The 9930-nt window shown below is 36.7% G+C and overlaps 1 protein-coding gene across 1 annotated transcript in view; it reads left to right on the top strand.

Annotated features, from left to right (window-relative positions):
- The window catches only part of PTPRK (protein tyrosine phosphatase receptor type K), an 867169-nt gene that overhangs the window by 749429 nt on the left and 107810 nt on the right, over window positions 1-9930 (top strand). The window lies entirely within an intron of this gene.

Below are 9930 nucleotides of genomic sequence, written 5' to 3'. Positions count from 1 at the left end.
CAGTGGTTTATCAGTTTTATTAATCTTTTCAAAAGGTACTATGCTACCATAGATCCCTTAAATATAAACATAAAAACATCATAATGTCTCAGAGACAACAGAGCATCACACAAAGAAGCAAGAGAAACAAGGGACCAGGATACAGACCAAGAATACATCCCTGAGGGAAAAGCAACACTAGAACTCCTTGATAAGGAATTCGAAAGAATTATATTTAAGTAACTTCAGTGGATTGAGACACAGATCAAGGAAAACATAGAGAAAATTCTACAACAATTTGAAAGACAATAAAAAACAAAACGACAAAACAAATAAATATTTGGAAATGACAAAAAAATCTAAAGATAGAAATGTGGAAGATTAAATTTTCAGGAATAAATAACACCTTGAATGTTTAAAGGTGTAGAATTTAATCAATAGAAGACAGAATTAGTGAAATTGAAGACAAATACCTGAATACTTCTTTGGAAAGGAATCAATCAGAAAAAAAGATCAAAATAAAATGAAGAAAGCTTAAGGACCATGTGGGATACCATAGAAAGGAATAACCTACGTGTCATCAGGATTCCAGAACAGCAAGAGACAAATAAAAGCACAAGGAAAATGTTGAAGATATGTTGGAAGAGAATTTCCCTAGTATGATGAAAGATGAGAATATATCCATTCAGGAAGTTCAACAAACTGCAAACAGGATAGACCCCAAAAGAAAATCACCAAGACATATCATCATTGAACTCACCAAAACCAAAGACAAAGTAAGAATCCTGGAAGCAGCACGGGAAAAATGAAAAGTTACCTACAAGGGGCAACCAATAAGACTAAACTTAGATTTCTTGGTAGAAGCCATGCAGGTGAGAAGACAATGGGATTGTATATATAAAACCCTGTAAGAGAAAATTTTCCAACCAAGGATTATATATCCAGCAAAATTATTTCTCAGATATGTTGGTGAAATTAGGAGATTTCCAGATAAGCAGAAATTAAAGGAATTTGTTAAAACCAGACCAACCTTACAGGGGATACTAAAGGGAGTCCTTTGGACAGAGAGCCAACAACAGCAAACAAAACCAACCATTAACACACATGACATAACCCAGAAACCAACCCTGTTATGGAAGTAATCAAATGTAAAGAAACCTACAAGATTGTAAAAAGGGAACCAGAGACTTCAATTGACAAATGAGGACAACCACAGACCAAAAAGAGGGAAAGAATGGTGTAGTTACAGAACTTTTAAATGGTAGGGAAGTGGAGACAACTGTGAGTTAGAACAGACTGTTCTAAACATGGGAAGAAAATTATAAATCGCAGGGTAACCTCAAAGAAAAATGATAAACCTTCACATGAAAATAAAAAAGAAGACCACGAATATTTAGCAAATAATGAAACAATAGCTATGAAGGAGATGACAGTATGACAATATCAAGGTGACAATATCATAAACCAAATGAGCTCAGCACAGAAAATTATATGTAACAAAAAAATCAGCAGCATCACCAAAATCACATAACAAAATGACAGCAACAAATTCATACTTGTCAATAATTACAGTGCCAAACATGTGAAAAGGGAACCTACAGATTCGGAGAAAATATTCAGCAACGACATATCTGACAAGGGGCTTATCTCTAAAATACATAGAAAACTCCAACACCTCAACAACAAAAAGACAAATAATCCAGTTTAAAAATCTGCAGAAGACATGAGTACAGACATGAAGACACTTCACCAAAGAGGATATTCAGGTGGCCAGCAAATACATGAAGAATGTTCATGATCATTAGTCATCAGAGAGGTGCAAATCAGAACAACAATGAGATACCAACAAATACTGGAGAGGATGTGGAGAGATGAAGAATAGCATACACTGCTAGTGGAACTGTAAAATGATACAACCGCTGTGGAAAGCAGTATGGTGATTTCTTAAATAGCCAAAAAATGGAAACAACCTAGGTGCCCATCAACAGAAGAATGGATAACCAAACTATGGTACATACTTATAATGGAATACTATGCAACACTAAAGAATAATGTAGAATCTGCAGAACACCATGTAACATGGATGAATTTGGAGAACATTATGTTGAGTGAAATAGGTCAATCACAGAAGGACAATATAGTATTATTTCATTATTGTAAAAAGTCAAGGAAAGGTTTATATATGGGAGGAAACTTTCTTTGTTGGTTACCAGGGGTGGGAGGGGAAGGGAGGGAACACTGCAAAAAAATGCATTGACCCATTTCACTTTAGTTTTGTGTATTTCACTGTACATAAATTGTATTTCAATAAAATGTATTTTTTGAAAAAAGAGCAAGTTTGAGAGTTTCTTCTGACATCCATTAGGTCTTTCTGTCCTGTCTTTTTAATAACCTTTTGTTTTCTTCATTTATGATGTCTTTATGTCATCCCACTAATTGTCAGGTCTTTGGTCATTGGTTTTCAATGCATCAACATTATTCTTCAGACAATCTCTAAATTCAGGTGGATACACTCAAGATTGTATTTTATCTCTCATGGATTTGTTTTAATTTTTTTCAGCTTCCACTTGAACTTGCATATGAGCAATTGATAGTCTGTCCTCAGTCAGCCCTTGGCTTGGTTCTGGCTGATGATAATGAATTTCTCCATCATGTCTTTCAAAAGAGGTTGTTGACTTGATTCCTGAATATCCCATCTGATGAGGTCTTTGTGTTTCGTTGCCTTTTATGTTGTTGAAAAAAAATATATATATATTTGCAATGAGTAAGTCATTGGTCTTACAAGATTCTATTATGCAAAATTCTCCACCACAATTTGCATCATTAAGTGCATAGCTCCTAACTGCTGTTCCTTCTCCTTGGTTTTCAACTTTTGCATTCCAATAACCAGTGATTATTGTGGTGTAGTAATTACGTAGTATGGCTTTTCTAGCCATCAGTCTTTGTAAACTCTATGGTGGAATTTGCCGTGAGCAACTGAGTAGCTCCTGATTGCTAAAGATATCCACCTTGGGTATTTCTATTGAACCAGCATGAAGCAGTCTTCTGGGAAGTTCTCTCTCTCTCAGGTGTATAGATTTCTGATGTTGGGATTGGTGCATTTGGTCACTCACCGGGTTCAAAATGAGTCCGCCTAGAGACAAATGCAATCTCTCACTGCCAGTTGGGAGACACGAGAGACATGTGTTGCTGAGAGAGAGATGCAAGAGACATGCATTGCTGAGAAAGAGACTGAGAGACACATGCTGCTGGGAGACAGACACCAAGAGACACACCCTGCTGAGAGAGAGACTGAGAGAGACTGTCACTGACAGCATTGTGCTTCAGCATAGATCTTGAAATGTTCTTTCTAACAGTGAATTGTGATGCCATTCCTCTTCAGTTAGTCATTTCCAGCATTGTAGACTATATGATTGTCTTATGCAAAATGGCAAATACCTAGTCCATTTCAGCTTACTAATGCCTAGAGTATCGATCTTATAGTGTGCCATTTCGTTGTTGACAGTTTCCAAATTTCTTTGATCCATTCTTCATACGTCCCATGTACCAATTATTAATGGATGTTTGCAGCTGTTTCTTCTCATGATGAATCATGCCACTATGTATTTCCTAAATGTCCCCAGAATTCACTATATGCTCTACTGAAAACCACTGCTCTGAAACATGTCCTTCAATTCCAGTGCTTATTTCTGACATCTGTCTCTTTATTTGGTGCTGTGAGGAAGGTTTTGCTTGGGAATTTCCACAAGCACAGAGAGTCTCAGAATATTTTCTTCTCTGTTTCAAAATCAAACTCAGACATGCCCATACTTGGGTACAACGTATTAAGAACATGTTCAAGAGGCAGATCATAAAGTGAAATTCTGACTTTGTTTATAGTATATCATGTTGCTATCAACTGTGTTGATAATCTTGAAAGAAACTACTGAATAAGTCAGTAACTTTCAATAAAAGAAAGAGAGAATTAATATATAATGGATTTTAATAGCAGTATCTTATGAGTGGGAACACAAAATTTTAAGCAACAGAAAGTGAGGACTATGCATTTTCTTTAACTAGAACAAGGAACATTAAGTAAGCAGTTTCAAAATCTTTTTGTCTGTCTTACTTGCATATACCCTTACTAGAATATTTTTCTCATATGCTATGAATCACTTCATTCTGTTTCAGATAATGTGCTGCTTCAACAGATTTTCCTCTGTATCCTACATTGATATAAAGATCCACTCAATTAATCCCTAATTATCTAAGGATCTGTATATTTTACATAACTCTAATTTATATTTCAATTATCAAATCTTGTTCATATACTTATTTTTCAGTCATTTTTCTTCAAATGTAAAGTAAATATATAAATAAGACAAACCTAGTACAACTATTCTGTTCTCCTTAGAGAGGTCATAAAAAAAACTTTACCAGTTTTATTTTTCCTTCATAGGGACCTACTTCAAAATCAGTATCGGCTATAGGTTTCACAACACTCAATACTCTTGTTTGTTTCCATTTGTATCCATCTCTGCAACAAAGCACTTACTTCACAGTACTCTGGATATTTAATAATTTTATATTGACTATAAGCAGTGAGTGACTGCATGAATGAATGAATGGATACATTTTGTTTGTTAAATATGTAAATATAACAAGTTAAACAAGAAAGTGTGTTTCCTCTATGAAGAGTCTAATGGTTCTTTTCCTGCCCAAAGGAAGTTTCTGCTGAAATGTGCTGATCCAAAGTTGATCCTCAAGCTGAATGCATCTTTTAGCTTTTTTAAATTATTTCTGAAAACACAAAGGAAAGGTTGATTCTACTGCCTTGGTTCCTTTATACATTGTAAGGAATAATTCAATTTTAATTCCTTTAGCAGTGCATATAATTCTTTCTGTTGATTAAAAAAAAAAAAAAATGTACTGCTTTTTGAAAAAAAATCATAGTGATAACATCTTGCTTACGCAGTTATTGACCAGGGGCACAGCTTGTATTAGAGGGCTGGTCTGGATTCAATGAGGTTGTCATAAGTATAAAGGAATATTTCTTTCTATATGATGAAGTGGTTGGTGCCTCAGTGGTTTAAATCTACTTTGGCATGGATAGGACTCTTAATTGGACCAAATGTGTGTGTGAACTGTTCCTAAATTGTCAAACTGATCTTTAGTTACCAATTTTATATTTAAAAATCTTTTCTTAAATATTCCACTATTTCATTTAACTTCTAAGTCTGTGTGTTAGTAAAATAAAACTAAAATTTATCTCAATGTAATAATAGCAGACATATGCTGTTCTAAAATCCTCAGAAATCTGGCAAGATGAAAATTTTGAAGACAGTTATGATCTTATGAAGTTTGAATTTAGTCCTAAACTCTTTGGAAAGAGAGATTTGTCTGCTGGATTTTCATGCTCTAAAGAATCTCTGACTTCAGCAGTTGGTGCCCTCTACCACGATGCAGCCATTTTACCTCAGTATCTCCAGACATTTCCAAACAAAATCTATTTCCAAATTAAAAGCATAACTCTGGCATCTGTGCCAGGCCCCAAGTGCTACCCTTATGTACTAAAATCAGTAGTGCTTTTCTAAGAGTTATTACTCAGGGAATACAGGCAACTGGAAACAATTTAGAAATGCTAAAAATGTGTTCCTTCTTTTCCTAGTTTCTCTACTTCTATAGACAGCCCCCTCCACTTCATAACAGCCCCATATTACCTTCATCCACCCTTCCCTTTAGTTATTCAAACACAAAAACTCTGCTGCTTTTTCCGTGGGAAGATCTTACACCTTACCACTGTTTCAGTATATATTTATGGAATATCCACATTGATTCTTTTATTTTTTTTATTTTTTCATGTTTAACATCCAGGAGAATCAGACCTGGCATCAGATCTGGGTAATTTTATCCCAAATGCATTTTTGCTCTTCACATGGCAAATCTCACTTTGGATACACTACCCCTTCAGTGGCCATATGTATAGGTCTCTCAATTACATTACCGGTTCCTTCCTTCATAGGATTGATTTTAAAATTCTTAAAATGTAGAATCTGTAAAACCTTAGGGTTTACAGCCCAAGGAGACTAGAATTATTGTATCTTTTCACCCTCTCTAACAGGTGAATGTTTTCACCTTTATAGTTTAATTATTTAACTGTTCATATTTACACAATTATTTGATTGTTTAAAACTCTAGTTGTAATACATTTTCATGCCAGTGGGACATAATAATGGTCCATAAATTTGGCTGAAATTTTCTTGGATTACTTATAACCAAAATTTAAAATTACTCTTCTTAGACACATGACTAGATGAAATTATTAGAGCTATAGTCTTTTCAAACTAACAAAATAGGGAATCAACTGTTAGTGATATGAATTAGGTTACTGGAGAAGCTTGTGAAAAGCACCATGATTTGTCTCACAGAGCCAGAAGCCAGAAGGACGAAAACTACATGGAGCCTGAAAAACACAGAACAGAGCTCAGAAACAGGGGGCAGGCAGGCGGTAGGGCAACAAGTGTGGATTGGAAGGGATTAAAATGGAAGAAAGAGATTACAGAGACTCTGGAGGTGAGAGGCAGCCATGAGAGGAAGCTCCAGTAAATGACATTAGGCACAAGCTAGAAATTAGGAACAGGCCATAGGTCAAAATCAGAAAAGATTTTTATATTGGAGCAGTTACAACAAGGCAGAAATGATTGAACTGTTAAAATAAAGCCTGCCTTCCACAGGAAGTCCTTTTGTGACTGGCTGCGGTTCAAAAGCTTGTCATACCTGACATAGCCTGACACTGGGTGAAGGGACAGAGAAAGACAAGACACAGGAGTAAGGGTGCTGACCTCCAGTGAGGGCATTGGACCATTCAGATGCTTTTGTTATATGGGAGAAAAGTAAGGGCAGTGCATCTATCTGTCCTTGTTTTTTAATTCTAAGTGTAACCTTTCTCAAACTATCTTAAAATGAATTCCAAATCTTTAAATAGAGAGACAAGAGACATAGCAAAAAAGAACAAAAAGAAAATAAGGCCAAATTAAAACACTTTATTGACGAATACATTTTTGTGTTGGGCTATTGCAGGTAAGAGCATAGGTCATTTTAACAAATGGAATTAAAGGTTTTTTTACTTGGTTAATGGCATTTTCTCATTAGCTATTTCCTAAAAAAAAAATGGTAGTAACCATGCCTTTTCATATACTCAGAAATTTTACACAGACATTTAAGTGCCTTCTGAGAATAATTCAGAGGAGTTCAATTTAACATCTCCCCTTCCTCTAAATTATCAATATTTATTCTGCAGCATTTATATAGCACCTTGTTGTGCTGTCGAATTGGCCCCAACTCATAGCAACCCCTCCTTGGGTTTCTGAGGCAGTATCACTACAGAAGTAGGATTGCCTAACCATCCTTCTAAGGAGTGGTTGGTGGGTTTAAACCATCAGCCTTCTGGTTAGCCATCAAGTGCCTTAGGCACTATGCTACCAGAGCTCCTATATAGCACCTAGTGTCACAAAAATCCCTGGGTGGTGGAAATGGTTAAGCACTCAACAACTCACTGGATTCTGAAGAATCCCATGGAATGCAATTCTGCTTTGCAACACATAGGGTCATTATGAGTTGGAATCTCTTTAACAGCAACTGATTTGTTTGTTTGTTTGTTTTTAAGGGGAAAAAGTTGTACCACACAGACTTGTATGATTATTTTACATGTATTTTCTTCTCAAAACACATTGTGAAGTAACTTTAACTGGGATGTGGTGGAAGATGTACCACACTTGGAATCAGATGACTTGGGTTTTAAAACTAAATGTGAGGGGCATAGTGCCTAAGATAGTTGACTGCTAACCAAAAGGATGGCTATACAAACCCACTAGCCACTCCTTGGAAGGAAGGTTGGACAATCTATTTCCGTAGTGATACTGCTTTGGAAACTCAAAGAGTGGTCACTATGAGTCGGATCCAACTCGACTGCAGTGAGTTTGGGGTGTTTTTTTTTTGGTGTGTCTTAAATAAATCAGCTGTCCGAATTGAGGTTACATAAACTGTAAATCTCTGGGTGTAGTGGTTAAAGCATTTGGCTGCTACCCATAAAGGTTAGTGGTTCAAACCCACCAAATGCTCCACAGAAGAAAGATGAAACAGTCTGTTTCTATAAAGATTTACAACCTTGGAAACCCAATGAGGGTCCTGAGTCGGCACTGTATTGATATCAGTGAATTTGGGTTTTATTTAGAAACTGTAAATCAGATTAAATGAATGGTTTTCAAAGATGTGATCCAAGTGAAGGCAGAGCAGTTAAGGCTTAGGTTCTATTGCAACAAGTGTGTCTGTCTTCACATTTAATTCATATATTGGGTTTCTACCTGAGATTGAAGTTTTGAAAAATTACACTGCTTTATAAAAGTTTAATGTTTATGATGCTGTCTAATATCTCCTCCAAAGAGAAGTTTCACTTTATTTCTAACTAACAAACCAACCCATTGTCATTGAGTCAATTCTGACTCATCATGACCCTGTATGGCATAGTATCCCCATAGGGCTTCCAAGGCTGTAAATCTCTAAGGAAGCACACTGCCTCATCTTTCTCCCACAGAACTGTTGACGGGTAAATCACCAACTGTTCTGTTAGCAGTTGAGCCATTAACCACTGCACCACCAGGACACATTGCTAAGTGACATGCAGATACAAAAGATTAGCTCCCTCATTTCAACCAAAAAAAAAAAAAAAAACCACTGCCATTGAGTGGATTCCTACTCACAGCAACCCCCATTGGGTTTCCAAGGCAGTATCAGTATGGAAGTAGATTGCCCAACCTTCCTTCCGAGGAGTGGCTGGTGGGTCTGAACCACCAGCCTTCTGGTTAGCAGTCAGATGCCTTCTGTGGTTCCATCCATGCTCCAGAGCTCCTCCTGGGATCAGGCTAAAGTTAGACTCCAGCTGAGACTACTAGTTCCTTCCCAATACAGTCCTGTTTCCCTCAGCCTTTGCACATGAGAGCACTCTTTCAATAAATCATGTGCAGCTGAATCCTTGTCTCAACGTCTTCTTCAACCTAAGACAGTGATAATTTTGAGAACCAAGTTCCTGCCTTCTATCTTTGATCCTCATTCTCTAGCATGTTGGAACATGGTACTCACAGACATTTTGAAGAGTGGGCAAAATAAGAAACTTGACCTTCAGCTGGCCAGCTATTCACATAGGAGGATGGATAATTGAAGTCAGAAACAGTCCAGTACAATTTTGAACTTCACTTTCAATCTGAATTCCTAGCTCACTGAGAGTTAGAAGGTGGTAGAATTGGGGAATATGCTTATGATAATGCCCGAGTAGAATCCACTGGACACCCTAACCTCAGATAGGAAAACACCAGACTTCATATCAAATAAAAAAGGTTCTCAGTGTGTCACTGTTTAGCAGCGGGAACCTGAAGGATCGGAGCCTCTGAAGAAAATTTACAAGATAAAAGCGAGGCACGGGGGACTGAGAGAATTCTTAGACCCTGTTTATTCTGAGTACAGAGTTTATAAATCATATTGAGAGCTATTATACATCTCATACCAATTATGAAAAGATACACAATTGTTTAATCAACATAATTTTCTTGCATCTCTGCTCTCTGTATGTGACTGTTGCTAGGCATTAAGAAAATTAAAATAAATATGATGTGATCCATGCTCTCAAGTTGAGGGAAGTGAAAACTTGACAGATGAACTCATGTGATGCTTTGTGACTATCACTGAAACAGAATTCCACACAAAGTGGCACCTGAGATGGGCTGGTAGAAAGGAGAAACTCTGTTTGCCATACGGAAGAACATGAGCAATAGTATATAAGCATAAAAGTTAATGGAATGTTGAGGGAAGAATACGTAGTACAGGGAATCCAGGGGAGTTGGTGCGAAAGTAAGGTAAAAGGTGTATGGATGCAGAGTTAAAAAAAGACTGTGAGAACAGGGGATTAAATTGTACTTG

The sequence above is a fragment of the Orycteropus afer genome, unplaced genomic scaffold (genome assembly GCF_000298275.1).
Source record: "Orycteropus afer afer isolate SDZICR_OR568_19922 unplaced genomic scaffold, OryAfe1.0 scaffold00167, whole genome shotgun sequence".
NCBI lineage: Eukaryota > Metazoa > Chordata > Mammalia > Tubulidentata > Orycteropodidae > Orycteropus > Orycteropus afer.
Note: the sequence above shows the minus strand (reverse complement) of the source record. Positions and strands in the feature narration are given on the sequence as shown.